Source organism: Marmota flaviventris, chromosome 13 (genome assembly GCF_047511675.1).
Source record: "Marmota flaviventris isolate mMarFla1 chromosome 13, mMarFla1.hap1, whole genome shotgun sequence".
NCBI classification, from domain to species: domain Eukaryota; kingdom Metazoa; phylum Chordata; class Mammalia; order Rodentia; family Sciuridae; genus Marmota; species Marmota flaviventris.
Window position 1 is genome coordinate 59334125 of NC_092510.1, and position 17005 is coordinate 59351129.

Here is a 17005-nt window from a genome sequence, read left to right on the forward strand (position 1 = left end):
AACGAGAACAGAGTAACAACAACAAATCATCTCTATACATGGATTGAAATATATTACTATTTTAGAAAGAGAATGAACAGTAACTCTTATATATTTATTTAAGAATGCTTTTTCTTTAATAGTGGAGAAATAAAACCATGGTTTAAGATATTGGGTTTCATTTTGAATAATACCTTGGAAAAATTATTGTGTGTTTTCTGGGTTCTACTAGTAACTTGATTGTCTCATTTTTATAAAAATTAATTTAGGGAAATGTCCTTAGTGTAGACCCCATTTAGTTTAGAATTTGTCATAAATCAGAGTGCTAAATATCAAATTTTTCATAAAGTTTTTTCTTAAACACTTATATTATAAACAAGATTTATATAATAACATACACAATAGGAAATATAATGATGAAATTATGGATCATAGCCAATAAAAATTGATGAAAAATCTGTCAATAATTAATTTGAATTATTCTATAAACTTAATATTATTGAAACCATACTTGAAAATGTCTCTCATCCCACATTTTTATTCACTGTGATTTGTTCTTCTAATTAGTCACTAACTGTGCCTTCTTGAATTTTCTATTTAAAAAACTAATAAATTCTCTAGTTCTATATTATTAATCCACACTAGAAATTCAACTCATTTACTATCATTATGCTTTTTTGAAGCACAGGAATTAAAATATAATTATTACAGCCTAACATTCATAAGGAAAACTATACCCAGAAATTAAATATTTTGTGAAATTAAGAGATATTAATTTAAATGTCTGTGAGATATTTAACAACATTTATCAACTGTTACTTAGAAAAGTATGTTAAATATATTCTTGCAACCATGATCATCAGGTAGAAATGTGTGGGCATAGATAAATTGAGAGTGAAGTATTAATTTCAATTAGATTTCCTATGTGGTTATTACAAAGGTCTTTAAAATGTAACTTAAATTTTATTATGAGCTTTATGTTTTAGTTATAATTTTACAGTCTTATAGTTAGCCTCTATTTTTTGCTATTTTTATTACTAAGAGATAGAATAACTTTAAGTTATCTAATTGAATAAAATTTTTAAATGAATAATTTTTTAAAAGTCTTAAAGTCATCTGAATATTAAATAAGATTAATTCATAAAGTCAAATTTTCAAATAATTTGTTTCTCTTATATTTTTCAACCAACTTAAATCCTACTGATGTGCACTATTTTATCCATGAAAGATACCAAATTTTGACTCTCCAATAAGCCCACCAGAAACATCTGTTGCTGTCTTAATTTCATTATGTAATTATACTTTTGAATAGCAAACCAATTTCCTGAGGAATAAAAAAATCACAATAAGTAATGTTTGTGTCACTACCATTTTCTTTCTTAATGCTGTGCTGTCTTAATCCTCACAATTTTCAAACATGTCTCTAGTTTTGGTTGAGGGAAAAAAAAATTGTAGGTGAAGAAGTAGCGAGAAGGTCAATAGAGCTTGATAATAGGAGTTCTGAAAAAAGCATCATGGAGTATTTAATAGTCAGGTACTGGATTATCCTGAAGCTTTAGGCATTTATACATGCAATATTTCTATGAGGGTTCATAGTGCTGATTATAAGGGACCTTCAAAGCAAATACAATTGTTGATGCTAAATTTGCTTATACCTATCATGGAACCAAACAGATATTGAGGGAAATTCTCTTACAAAACCTAAAATCAATCTTCCAGTTTCAAATGGCTGCTTGAAAAACTGCATGGACTCACTGCCCAGAGAAACAAATAAAACTGGTAATTATTACTTAAAATATCATTTGATACCTGTGGAAATTGTCCTAAGGGTATTAATCAAATTAAGGCATATTGATTGCAGAAAATCCATAGCAAAGAAACATATTCCTGATGTTAGATCAAACCTTAAAGAATTGACCCAGAAAGGATCCCCGCAAAGGGATCTGACCTCCTCCATTTTTGTGCTACCTTCACAGAGTATCTGAGAAAGGTTAATTTATAATCAGAAACTTAATGGTTCACAGATTTGGAGATTTTAAAATCTAAGGTTCAATCTACAGGTTTATTGTCTGCTGACATCATTCTCTTCTTCCAAAATGGAGCTTTGCATTCTGAATTCTTGATGGGACACACTATATTCTCACCTGGCAGAAGATAGATGGGACAAAATGAAAAAAGTGACCAATCTTGCCCTTTTATAACAGCACTAACCTCATCCATTAAAGAGGAGTCCTTATGGCCACATCATCTCTTAATATTGTTAAAATAGCAATTAACTTTCAATGTGAGTTTGGGAAAGAACAAACATTGGAACCACAGCAGGCCCCTAATTTGACTGTATCAGATGGTGGAGAAGTATATGCTCCAAAGTACTGTTGAAAATTATAGTTCAATTATCAGTCCAAAGTCTAGCCTCAAAGCTATATGTATTAACAGCAGCTTAACAAAGAGAACAGGAAAAGAGAAAAGAGAAATACTGATAAAACCACTGTCATTGCAGAGTGACTACATATGCCTCACAACTATGTCTCCAAAACACAAAATAGGTTTCATGTTAGAGTAAAACAGATTTCACCAAAATAGAACAACAAAACATTTAAATACATTAGTATGCACAAAAATAAAAATAACCTCTGGAGTAGAATGGTAAAAATTATTCATAGTTACTATAAACTATATTATCTATAATGTCTATATTTCAATAAAAATTATGAGACTTACAAGCAAACAAGACAATAAGATCAATATACCAGAGAAAATTGGAAACTTCTTGAGAAAGGATCTGAATGTCAGATTTAACATGTCAAAATAATCTTTAAGACAAAAATATTCTACTGGACATAAAGTAGAATATTTTTTAAGTCAGTGCAGCAAGAATATATCAAAATTTTAAACATATATGCACCAAACAATAAGGCCCTAAGTTTCATGAAATACCACTTTAAAAAAGTGAACAGAGTAATAAATACCTCAACAATAATAGTTGGAGATTTCAATATTCTATTTTAAATTATACATATAATTTCCAGAAAAAAAGATAAACAAGAAAATATAGGTTTGAATAACACTGTAAAAAATATATATCCGACAGACATCTCTTGAACAATCTGCTCAAGAACAGCAGAATAAACATTTTTTCTCAAGTGCATATAGAGTATTCTGTAAAGCATGATATGTTAGGTCCTAAACCAAGACTAAATAAATCTAATTTTATTGAAATCATGCAAACTGTGTTCTTTGGTTGTGATAGAAATAAGCTAGAAATCAGTATTAAAAAGAAATCAGTAAATTAATATGTAGAAATTAAACAAGACATCCCTAAATAACAAATGAATTTTTTAAAAAATTAGAAAACACATGTGGTAATTTATAATGAAGATATTTATTAAAATTTATGCAACAGAGTCCTCAAATGTTAATTTTGATGAAATGGAAAAAATCTTATTCACAAAGAACTAAATCTGACTCGACAAGAAACCGAAAATCTAGACTAATTTGCAACAAGTAAAATATAGATTTAGTATTTAAAAAGAAAAAAAAAACTAACATAAGTTAAAACTATGGTCCTAAATTTCTTCACTGGTGAGCCCTGCCAAATATTTGAAGAGTAATTAATATAATATTTTTCATGTATTATTCAAGAAATAAAAAAGAGAGGAATACATCTCAATTCATCTTATGAGGCCTTTATGGCCCTAATTCTAAAACCAGGTGGTGAAATAAAAAGAAAAGAAATTATGTCAGTAATTTTTTTGCATAACAATCTTCACCAAAATAGGAGAAAATTAAATTGAGCAACATATAAAAAGGCTTATGAATTATGAACAACTGAGATTTATCTTAGGAATGCAAGTTTGTTGAACTTCTGAAAATCAGTTAGTAAAATACAATATATCAGTAGAATGAAAGATAGAAAATGATAATTTCAGTAGATGCAAAAACAGTATTTCAAAATTAATGTTGCTTCATTTCAAAAAGAAAAAATTCAGAGAGGAATTTTATCAATCTGATTAAAGGGATCTACAGAAAACTTTCATCCCATACCATATGAAGTAGAAAAAGAGAATAAAGCTTTCTAAGATCAGAGTAAGACAAGAAGTGTGCTCTTATACTTCTATGTAATATTTAACTGGAAGTTCTTGTCAGAGCAATTTGGCCAGAAAATGAAATAAAAGACTTACAGATTTTAAAAGAAGAAATCAAACTATCTACATTTTTAGATAAAGGATTTCGTATGTAGAAAATTTTAAAGAATTCACTAAAATAAACAATAAAAAGTAATAAATTCATGTAAATTGTATAATACAGGTTATATATCTACACTTGCAACAAACTATCCCAAATATATATTTAAAAAACATTTTTGTGTGTGGGGGTGTGTGTATTGTGGAATGACCTGAGGGCACTCAACCACTGAGCCATATCCCAGCCCTATTTTTTTTTATTTTATTTACATACAGGACCTTACTGAGTTGCTTAGTGCCTCCCTTTTGCTGAAGCTGGCTTTGAACTTGTGATCCTCCTGACTCAGCCTCCCTAGCCACTAGGATTTACAGGTATGTGCCAACATGCCTGGCTAAACAATTCATTTTAAATAGTAGAAAAAAACACAGTTTCACAAAACAAAAATAGTAAAAGAAATATAAAACCTACATTGTAAAAGCTATAAAATAATGTAAAAAGTTAGAAAATACCTAAAAATGGAAATTTATCCCATATTCATAAATTGGAAGACTTTAATGAGATGATGTCACTCTGAAAATTGATATTCTAAAGTCAATGTCATTGTCACTCCCAATTCTTAGTCACATTATATATGGTTTATTTGCAGATATTTACAAACTGCTTCTAAAACTTATGCTGAAACTCAAGAGCCAAGAGTAGTTTTTAAAAAAAATCTTGAGATAGAAGAACCAGATTGGATGACTCAGACTTCTCAAACTCAAAACTTTTGGAAAGATACTGCAATTAAGACAACATGGCACTAGCATGAGTAGAGATATATAAATTAATAGAAGAGAACTGAGAGTCCAGAAATAAACTCTGACAATTATGGTCTATTGTTTTTGGACAAGGTTGCCAAGACATTCAATAATAAAAGAATAGTCTTCGTAATAAATGTGATGTAACAACTGGATAGCCACATGCAAGGGAGTGAAATTGACCATGTATCTAACACTATATACACAAGTCAAAGTGGACTCAGTATCTAAATATAAAAGCTGTAAGTTTTATACTCATAGAAGAAAATAACTTCTTGACACCAAAATTACAGAAAACAACAACAAAAAACTATATTATTTGCATATTTTAAAAAGCTGTTAAGATGCATCTTTGGCACACAGGGAAATGCAAACCAAAACCAAAACAAGAAATCAATTCATAACTATGCAGACAGATATGACCAAAAACAAAAAAACAAAAAATCCAAACAGATAATATGTGTTGGTAAAACTAAAGAGAAATCAGAACATTTATTCTTTGCTGTTGGGATTTCAAATTGTTTGGAAAATATTTTGGAATTTCCTCAAAATGTAGAATATATTTATTATATAATGTAGAAATACTACTCCTAAATCCATAGCCCAAATAAACACACACAAAAAAGGAGGAATATTTATATCAGCATTATTCTTAATGCTCTTATAAAAAGTAATATCTATTTCACTCACTTTGTGAATCACTTGTTATATTTTATATATGTTTAGCAATAAATTTATATATTTATCTATGTGAGTAAATATATATGCGAGTAAAATGTATAGCATGTGTATCTTTGAGTGGTATTTGGAATCCTGAACTTACAGAATGTTCATCCATTGCTAAATGGCTAAATAAAACATGGTATATCCAGAAACTAGGCCTCTACTTAGAAATAAAATAAGGGAATAAAATGCTGAAAGATGCTATAGAATGTATAATCACTGAAGACATTATACTAAATGTAAAAAGCCAGTTATAAATACCACCTATAGCATTATTTCATTTCCATTTAATCTATAATAGTCAAATACAAACAGGAATAAAAGCTAATTAGGTTGAGGGAGTGAGAATTAAAAGAGAGATAGATGAACAGTGAGTACTGATGTGTATGGAGTTTCTTTCAGGAGAGATAAAAATACTCTAACATTTATATTGATAAATGTACAATTCTGTGAATAAAGTAAAAGCCATTGAATTACACACTTTAAATAAGCGAATTATATGTGTGTAAATGAAATACTGGCATAGCTCTTATAAAAAGTAGTATCTATTTCACTCACTTGGTCAATTACTTGTTATATTTTATATATATTTAGCAATAAATTTATATATTTATATATTTATCTATGTGAGTAAAAGTACTTATATATGCAAGTAAAATGTATAGCATGTACATCTTTGAGTAGTATTTGGAATCCTGAATGAAATACTTTCATTCTAGAGATGACCGACCTATTTCCTGGTTGACATTTTTATTCTAACTTATTATGAAATTAACGTCTACTAAGTGAACATGTTTACTCTTCTGAAATACTATAACTATGAAAACTTCAAGTATCTAATTTTCTTCATGAAGACTGACAAACTCATAAGAAAGAGCACTAAGAAATAAAGCAAAATTTCATGATTTTTTAGGATTTCCTTCAGGAGATATCAATATTGAATAAAACATGAACATGCTGGCCCCCTAGTTTTTAAACAAACTTTTTTGTAATTGAAATTTTGTCCTAAAGCATTGTGAGATCATTTTACTTCCATATTATTCAGACTTTGCTTCAAGCATATGCATTTTGAAATGTATTTTGGTATCTTGCAATATGCACGTGCTGTATAATTAAATTGCATGACATGTTTAGATAAAACTTGGCACATCCATACAGTGGCTTAAAAAAGTGATTTCATGTGTATTCTTTAAAAGATTATTCAGTATTTATAAAGATTTGATTTGGGGGGTGGGGATGTGGCTCAAGCAGTAGCACGCTCACCTGGCATGCGTGTGGCCCAGGTTCGATCCTCAGCACCACATACAAAGATGTTGTGTCCACCGAAAACTAAAAAAAAATAGATATTAAAAAAAAATTCTCTCTCTCTCTCTCTAAAAAAAAAAGATTTGATTTTATTTGCAACATTGTTATTTGTATAATTATTTTTTTCCAGCAGAAATGTTATATAGATATAGTTTTCCATCCGTTTACTATTACTGAATTTCTCATTGTTAATCCAAATGTCACAATTATGAGAATATATTTCAAAACTTTTCTAACACATATATGAAATTAACTTCCTAGTTTCTGGGAATTTATACATTTTAAAAAATAATGATGGAATCTGATCTTAAAACAATTTCTATTTCAAGCATTAAGTGATAGCAATAATTCATCTAATTCTTATATTACTGAATGAGTTCCAATCTCCAAATCAAAATTGTGATCATTCCTCAGAATATTCTGCAAGATTTTCTTAATTTTGTTTACTTTTAAGATTTTTTCCTAAAACAAGTAGGATGAAATCAAGAAAAATGTATAGTGAAATAAAACAACTGTAGGCTTTCACTTTCTGCTTTTGATACAAAAGGAACAAAACTCCACCTTTTTCCAATAAGCATATTTTCATGTACACATATTTTATTTTTAACCTGAAACATTGATCAGAAAATGGTAATAAACCACTAATATTGCTAAGAATATTCTTAGTCAATTCCAATAAGAACAATAGGATTCTTTGAATTTAGCAAAGAATTTAAGTCCCCTGGCTAACATTCAGATCTACAAAATGTGAAGTAATCTAGCTCCACTAGAAACTTAGAAACACTGAGTCTATGTTTAGGAAATTTCTATGTTTTTAGGAATTTTCTATGTTTAGGAAAATTGAATTCAAATAGAAACGAAGTACAAAGTGTCTGGGTTAAGTTCCATAGAAAATTATTTTAATGAAAGAGAAAATGAACTCCTCATTGGGAGCATTCTGACAGGATTAATGTAATATGTTCAAAAGAAGCACTGATAACAAAGGATCCAGATTGTAACAACCTTCAAACAAGTTTTGAGAATTAAGAAAATGTACAAAAAGTTGATAAAACAGAATAAACCAAACAAGTCTTCCTTCCTTCCTTCCTTCCTTCCTTCCTTCCTTCCTTCCTTCCTTCCTTCCTTCCTTTCTTTTTTAATACAGATCAAACCAAAAGGAACACATTGTATGATTACAAAACAAAGCAAAAAAACAAAATTAGAGGCTGGGGTTGTGGCTCAGTGGTAGGGTGCTTGCCTCTAACCTGTGAGGCACTGGGTTTGAACCTCAGCACCACAGCCAAAAATAAAATAAAATAAACAAAATAAAGGTACTAAAAAAGACCACATTTGTCTTTAAAAAGTATATCTTAAAATAGATGTAGAAATGAAGAAAATTTTAAAGCAAAATAACAAAGGAAGAAAATAAAAAGAAAATGATGGGTATTGAGGATAAAGAGGATTGAATATAAAGAATTCCTGAAGAATTTAAGGAAAGTATCACAGAAAACCACGAAGATGAATGTTATAAGGAAAATAGTCTTCCAAAATGTTTAAATTTTGCATTAACACACATATTGTGAAGGTGAGAATACTGGCTATAATGATCAAAAATATAATTCTAGTGAAATGATTGCACCTCAATGAAAATGAAAAAAATGAATAAATGAATTACAAGTAAAATAAAATTAGATTATTATTGGACCTTTTCAATAATAATTTTTATCCAAAAGAGTAACAAAATATTCAAGGAAAAAACATATGAACCATGGATTTCATCTCTAGAAAAATTGATCTTCAAGTATAAATGGAAAGTCAAATTGTTTTCATTTGGTAAAAACTCGGGGAATACAGAGCTATTCCTCTAAAGATTTTTTACTAAAGAAGACGTCAGAAAACAAAATGACGAGAGACTTAGATGTAAGTCTATATATGTAGAATTACAGAAGCAATATTAAATCAGAAACTGTTATCATGGAATGGCTGTCCAAACTGATAATGACTAAAAAATTAAGAACCTGAAAATGTGTAATTATGAATTATTTTAATTCCAACATTCTAGGTTATTTTTGAAAACCAGAATTCTCAGTGTGGAATTATGGATTTAGATGTAATACAGTAATAATCCTGTAATGCTACATACAGAATAGAAATATCATCATGAAAGAAATGAGCCATTTTGTCTTTAATCATTTATGCACACATGTGAATATATGTGCACATATTTTTGTGTGTACATATGTAAGATAATATATTCACATCTGTACTTTCACTAGCTAGTTTACATTCCAAAGTCGTCAGTTTTAAAAAAAAAAATGTTTGAGAAACTAATGGCCAGTGGAGACACAATTTGCTGACTTAGCACCAGTAAGAGTTCTATTTGAGGAAACCAGAGTTTTAAGGACAAATAACTGATTCTTATTTGTGGCAAAAAATATGCAAGATGGATACGATTTTGATATAGTTATCAAAAAAAATTTTCAAGGATTAAAAAGACTCTGGAGCCCCTCCTCCTGAAATAAAAACATTACTGAATAAAAATATTCAAACCTAAATATTTTATTCATGTGTTGGTTTAAAACACACAGTGTGTAAGGAAAGAATTTAAGATCAGGAAAAATTTCTACAATAGCTAATATTTTCTAGTAGGTAAGTTCTTTGACAACTAACCTCTGTGATTAAATGCTAGCTATTCTCTAAAAATATTAGAAAAGCTGGGTTTTCTGTGATAATTTAAAAAGAATGCTTAAATAACTTGGAGATGGAGTCATGGCTCACACATTCTATGCTCAATAAACACAAATTGATTTTTATACCTTCTCCAAATAAGTTGGTTATAAAACCATTCTGAAAAGGTCAGTGTTTCTGTTTGTTTTGAGTCTGCATTACACATCAAAGAAGTTGTTTACATGGTACAGGTCATAAGCTTTTGATATATTATAAAAAGGGAATTTTTGAAAAAAATTTCTCTAATGAAGCATGACTGGAATATCATGTAGATGTTTGTGATTTATGGGATTATGCTAAAAATTCCCCTCCCTACTGATTACCTATCATATTCAAATCTTAATGAATTATTGATATAGATACTATAAAATAGCTTTAATCTTTGAAGCAATCATAAATATTCATTTGTTATATACCTATAATATATTAATGTACATCAGTAAGCCACTTCCTACTGTTACTATGACAAGCATTCAATACAGTATAAAATTTTAAGTGAACACAGTCAATAAATAACTACCCTTTCTGCTTCCCACACACCAGTTCAATATGATGGAAGGAAACATGGATATTTTTATTATTTTATTTTGGCAAATAGAAATTTAAAAAAATCATTAGGCATTTCCTTATCTTAGACCCAAACTTTAAAAGGGACATGAAAGAAAAATAATATCTTAGTATAACCACTGGGATTAATATTTTAATTTTAAGAGCTCAGAAATTGTACAAACCTCAGCTGACTGACTAATGGATAAATATATTTTCTAAATATTAGAATTTTCTGGAAAGTAACAGAAACTAGTTCATTACTGACTGTATGATGAATTCCTGACAACTCTAAAAAAAAATAAAAAAAATCACTTCCCACCCTATTGGCAATGTCATTGCTATACAGATTTATTGTCTTTAATATTTTTAGTAATACCTGTTGAACACTAATTTATAACTGCACCTGAGTTAGTTCACTTTGCATGCATGGAAGTCCCTTAAAACATCAATGCTTAACACTTAAGTATTCCCAATACTTAAAGGAAAACTGGTCCTACAGAAGTACTTGAGAAATTACTATGTAAATTAGCTATTAGAGAAGTCAGTCAACTTGCTGGCACCTTCCAAGCAACAATTCTTTATTACTTATTTTGAAGCATCTAAGTAAAAAGTGATTCATTATATTGAAGCAATGTCAAATACTACATATTTACCCCAGCTATTCAAATGTAAATTCAAAGAAAGGCTAACAAGTTCTTAATACGTTGTCCAAAACTATGTCTTTTCTTTCTTTCTTCCTTCCTTCCTTCCTTCCTTCCTTCCTTCCTTCCTTCCTTCCTTCCTTCCTTCCTTTCCTTCCTTCCTTCCTTCCTTCCTTCCTTCCTTCCTTCCTTCTTTCTTTCTTTCCTTCTTTCTTTCTTTTTTCATACATGACAATAGTGGAATGCCTTACACTCATAATTGTGGTATATTAATTGTGGTATATTAAGAATTGTAATGCAAAAAACAAAGAGTACATGTATAATGGCATAATTTTGGCAGTGAATATACTTTATATACAGAGTTACAAAAACTATGCCTTTCTTAATCTAGCGTCTTCAGTGTCATATAATTAAATTTGAAAAATCAAATACCATTTACCTCATACAAATCTTCCTGCATTTTCTGCATAGAACACAGAAGACAAAAAAGGAAATTTCTCATATTAGATATTTTTCAGTCCTACTAAGGACAAAGTCGTTCACACTCATGTCTATCGGAGAATTACATACTAGACTTGTATATAAAGATATGGAAATATGGCAGTTTCATAAAATCAGAATGCATAAAGTGATACTCTTTCAGCAATACTTCCAACAGAAAAAAAAACAAAAAACAAAAAACATCCACTAACACAGACAGATCAGTTAACATTTGCCTGTACAAGAATCTGGAATCTGGGCAGATAGGTGTTTCCCCTGAACACTCACATTCTCAGCCTGAGCTTCCATGATTATGTATATAAAATTTTAAGATCTATTGTGTTAAAACTAATAACTTGAAAATTATAATAAAAATTAGTATTATTCAGGGCACCATGGTGTCTACCTGTAATCTCAGTGCCTCTGGAGACTGAGACAGGAGCATTGTGAGTTCAAAGCCAGCCTCAGCAAAAGTGAGGTGCTAAGCAATTCAGTGAGACCCTGTCTCTAAATAAAATACAAAACAGGGCTGGGGATGTGGCTTAGTGGAAGTGTACCCCTGAATTCAATCCCTGGTTACCCACCAAAAAATAATTAGTATTAGGCCTGTTTTGCATAGACATCCAACAGATGCCTACCCAAGACCATTATGAAATAAAAAGATAAAACTCACACTTAGTCTCCACTTTAACTTATATTTTCTTTGAACATGAAAGAGATCATACACCTGACCAGAAGATTGTGCTTTTATACCAAGAAATAAGCCAGGACCATGTTTTTTTTTTTTTTTCTTTTAATTTTAATACACACACACACACACACACACACACATAGTATTTGTTGGGGACCGCAAATCAAGTCAAGATGGCGCCTGGCAGTTTGCCAGGAGGAGTGGTTTGTAAGGCAAAGCCATGGAGCCATTAAGTTGGTGGGGATTCCCTATTGGCTGACTGCTGTATCTAGATGATGCTGATTGATTCAAGCTGTGTGTAATCAGTTAGGTATATATACCTCTGCTGCCCTGCAATAAAGCAATTCCCGATTCAACCTTCAAGTTGCTTGTCATCTCCCGGTTATTTTGCCCAGCTGGACTGCGGCAAGTATTTATTTGTATTTTTGCTTATTATTAGGTTTGGTTTGATTTGGTTGATAGCTTTGTCAATTGGAAATTTTTTATACAAATTTACATAAATATAATTCAATGAAAATGATTGTTGCCATATGAAAATCTAAAATTTAAATTAAGCCTGCAGTTTCTTCTGGAGATTTGATTGCTACATAATATTTTATTCCAAAGCCAAAGAAAAACCCCTTTACTCAGGGATGACTAATTCCTATGGCATTTTTTCTTCTTTTCATGGCGGTATCTCCTTGTGGTCTCCTGGGATCACTCTGGTTGAGAGCTAGCTGTGCCACAGGACTCTATACAGGGACATCTACTTTCTTTGGCTTCAGTTCCCTGTTCTTGTGGATTCTGTTTCTGGTTTTGTTTGTTTTATATTTTGTAGCCAGCCTGTATTAATTCTGTTGAAATGGCATCCTGGTTTCTTTACTAGTGAATGTGCTGAGGGGTGGTGCCTATATTTAATTCTTGTTCTCTTCTCCTTGTTCTTTCTTTCTTTCTTTCTTTTTTTTTAACTTGGTACAATACTGAATTCTGCAAACATCCCAGCAACTGAGTCTACTTCCTCTTCACTACCAGGTCATGGAGTTTAGGATCCTGTATGCTCTACAATAGTTTTATTGGGCTATGATCAGATTGACTCAGCCATGTCTATTTCCTCTGCAGTAATTTTCTTTGCAGGTATTTGTGTTTATATTCTGTTTTGAAATTGTAGTTGAGGCTGTCTGATAATGTCAGTTTTCTGTATATTGTCTCACTGTCCCACCAAAATAAAGAAAGAAATATCATGATAATGGTATTTTTTACTGAACATATTCACATAGGCCATCTATGTATAATCTCAGGAATTTTTATATGCTATTTATGATTAATTAACAGATAAGTCTACCATTAAAGAGAAGGAAAGGCATAGAATTATGTGAAAAGGCAATCAAGTTTTTGTTGTTATTTTGTTTTGGTATTGGGAATGAACCCAGGGGCACTTTACCACAGAGCTACATCCCCAGTCTATTTTATTTTTTATTTTGATACAGGTTATGTCTTAGTTGCTGAGGGCTTTGCCAAGTGGCTAAAGCTGGCTTTGAATTTGCAGTCTTCCTGCTTCAGCCACGGGAATTACAGGCATGAGCTACTACACCTAGTAGTAAACAAGTCTGAATAGGATTGTAAAGCATAGAAGTTGTGTGACATATAAAAAGTCTAGGAAACAGAAAATGATAATTCCTTTTCCATTTCTCTCATTTGTAATAGTGTGTGTACATGTGTTTGCCTATTGGTTTTGTGGTGAAAGAAAATTATTCAAAGGTGTAAGCATATTGGATGAAGCTAAAGAAAAGATACTAAAAGGGTTATAACAATGCACAATGACTAATATTTTATGCAAACTGTCACACACAGTAGCATACACCTGTAATTGCAGCAACTCAGGAGGATGAGGCAGGAGGATCACAAGTTCAAAGTCAGCCTCAGCAATTTAGCAAGGCCCTAAGCAACTTAGTGAGACCCTGTCTCAAAATAAAAATTAAAAAAAGAAATGGTTCTGGGGATGTGATTCAGTGATTAAGGGCTCCTGGGTTCAATCCCTTGTACCAAAAAAAGTAAATCAAATAAAAGGCAGTAAAGGCCAATCAACATTAAAAACTAGATCTTAGATGGAGGATTTATTCTAAAAAAAAAGAAATTGTATTATTCATTCAGAATTAAAAAAAAAGAATAAGTAGAAGGGGTATAATTTCAGAATGAAAATCAAATATGAGAGACTGTAGAAGTCCTCAGTGGCAAAGAAAGATTTGTCCACTAATAAGAAAACAGGATGAAAATTTCAGACATGTGCAGAATTAGGTTCTGTTTTAACTACTAGGAGAAAAGGGATATGAAGTTAAATTGATTAAAAGTTTTAAATTTGGGGGTGAGGTTGTAGCTCAGTGGTAGAGGGCTTGCCTGCCTAGAATGTGTTCAATTCCCAGCACCATGGTGGGGAGATGGGGCAAATAAAGTTTTGAATTCATTTTTGCTTTTGTCAAATATTATGCACCTTATAACAGAGCATCATCTAGGAAAAGAGAGACGAACAAGATCAGGACTTTTTACCATTATACTTGGCCACAATTGGCTAGTTGAGCTGGAAAACATGGATTTGTTGAAAAACTGCTTACAAAGTTTATATTATTTTCCTTCATATCATATTTAGTAATAATTATGGTTTAGAGGTGATGTGTCCCCCAAAAGCTTATGTGTGAAACAATTCAAGATGGTTGAGGTGAAAGAATTAGGTTATGACAGCCTTAACATAATCTGTGCATTAATCCCCTGGAAGGGATTAACTGGGTGGTAACCATGCGCTATGGTATGGAAGAGGTGGGTCGTTTGAAGTGTACATTTGGGGTATATATTTTTTCAGATCTTTTGTTTACAGCAGCAACCACAGCAGCAAAAACTGACTAAAACAGTTATCTCAGCAATAGACAAAAAAGGGTAGTGACAATTTACCTGGATGTGAAAATTGATAGTTGGGGTGCAAATACAGGAAATGAAACAATAGACCAGTTTGTGCATAAAGAAAGGCAAAATGGGATCCTACTTAGAAACGTACCTTTAAGTTAGTATCTTCATTAGTAAAATGATGACAATTACATTGTATACGGTTAGTGTAAATACAAAATTAGACTATACGATAAAAGCACCTTAAAAGAAAGAAAATATTTTTCATATAGGACATTTTAGAAAAGTGTGACCAAAAAACCTCTTTTCTCCTAAATTGCTACATATTTTCTAAGACCAATAGATTACTAATAAATTTATATGGGAATAATGACCAATTTCCATTATTTTCATTTTTCCTAATTTGATATATAATATTTACTGTGCTGTTTAGAAATGAATATTTATTCACACAGAGATTTTGATGTTCTATAACCTATTACCAGGCAATCAAGTTTATTGACCTATGGAGAAAAATGGATATTTTTGAGCTCTCTATAAAGGGTACAGTAAATCTAGTAGCTGTGTAATTAACTCATAATTATGTAAGCAATAAAGGCATAATTATAAGATTATTAATATGTTAAAATTATAAGGAATTTTCTGGCATTTAATTAACATTTACCAAGGCAGAATACAGCAAATTAAATATCAATTAATAAAAATAGTGACATTTATTTAGATACTCTATTAGTTGTCACAATTATTAACTTGTTATCACTGGCTTTTAAAATTCCGATTAAGTACGTAAATATTCTCTATAATTTTAATGTGCTAAAAATCTAATTATATTAGTGTCCTGTAATTTTAAATTCATTACACAGCATCACTCATAATAAATCTCAATACACTCTTAAGTGTCAATTGATGCATATTTGACATGCACTAATTTATAAAGCCAAATAAATAGTTCCACCGGAACTAAGCAATCTCAAAAAAAAAAAAAAAAAAAAAAACCAGTAAAACTCACTTTCTTTAAATTAAGCACCCAATGTTATCAACCTCACATTTAAAATATTAAGCCTATGAGGTCTTCAGCAAAACATTGACATATTTCTTCTATAGCTGTTTTATTCTTCTAATACAGATCCATGATTTAAATTATGTGTGCTGAGATATGTTACTGATTTTAAAATATGTCTATATAAGTTTAGGTAATCACATAACCTCTATCTATGTAAATTTTAGATAATTACACACATTTATGTAAATTTTGTTTTAAGCATATTCATCTGGACACTGTTTGGAAGTTATAGATATATCAGTTCCCAAGCAACCATAGACTCCTTTGACCAACACTATGCTCAGAAAGCACATTTAAGGGACAGATGTCTTAACTAATGTAAAATATCTATTATGTCTATATCCATCCCAAACTCTAATGGTTTTACTCCTTTTATCAATAACTTCTTTGATTTCAGAGGAATTAAAAGCTTCAGAAATATATTAACAGAAAAGCCAAAATCCCTGAAAAAAAATAAATGATGAAACTTAAAAAAAAAAAAAAGTACAGAAAGTACATCAAGAAAGCAATTGAAAGAGGAAGGTAAAACAGACTTTGTTTTATGATATCAGTCTTTTTTAAGGTAAACTTATGATATGACTATTGTTTTTACCTGAAAGTAAGTTCATTTTTACCAATGTACAAGGTGAAAATCCTGTCCCATAAGAACATATGTGAACTGATGCTTTGGTCATATATAAATGAAAATCTTTTCTCTGTGTCAAGGAACACATTAGCTTATAGAGAAGGCTCGGCGAAAACATGCAGTAAAAGAACCTATGTAAGTTTCTCAAATACAGAATTTAAGCATAGCCTTCTTAAATCACAACACATTCATGAACTCATCAACAAGAGAATACAGAATGTCTCTGTTAAAATTATTTTAAAAATAAAATTCTTCATGCGGTTTTCCCTATATTATCTTAATTCTGATAGTTTTAAAGGAAGTGATGTCAGCAAAAGTAGTAACAAAATTTGGAGTTTTTTTCCTGGTTAATTTAAGAAGATAAAAAAAGAAATGTATTCTTTAGGT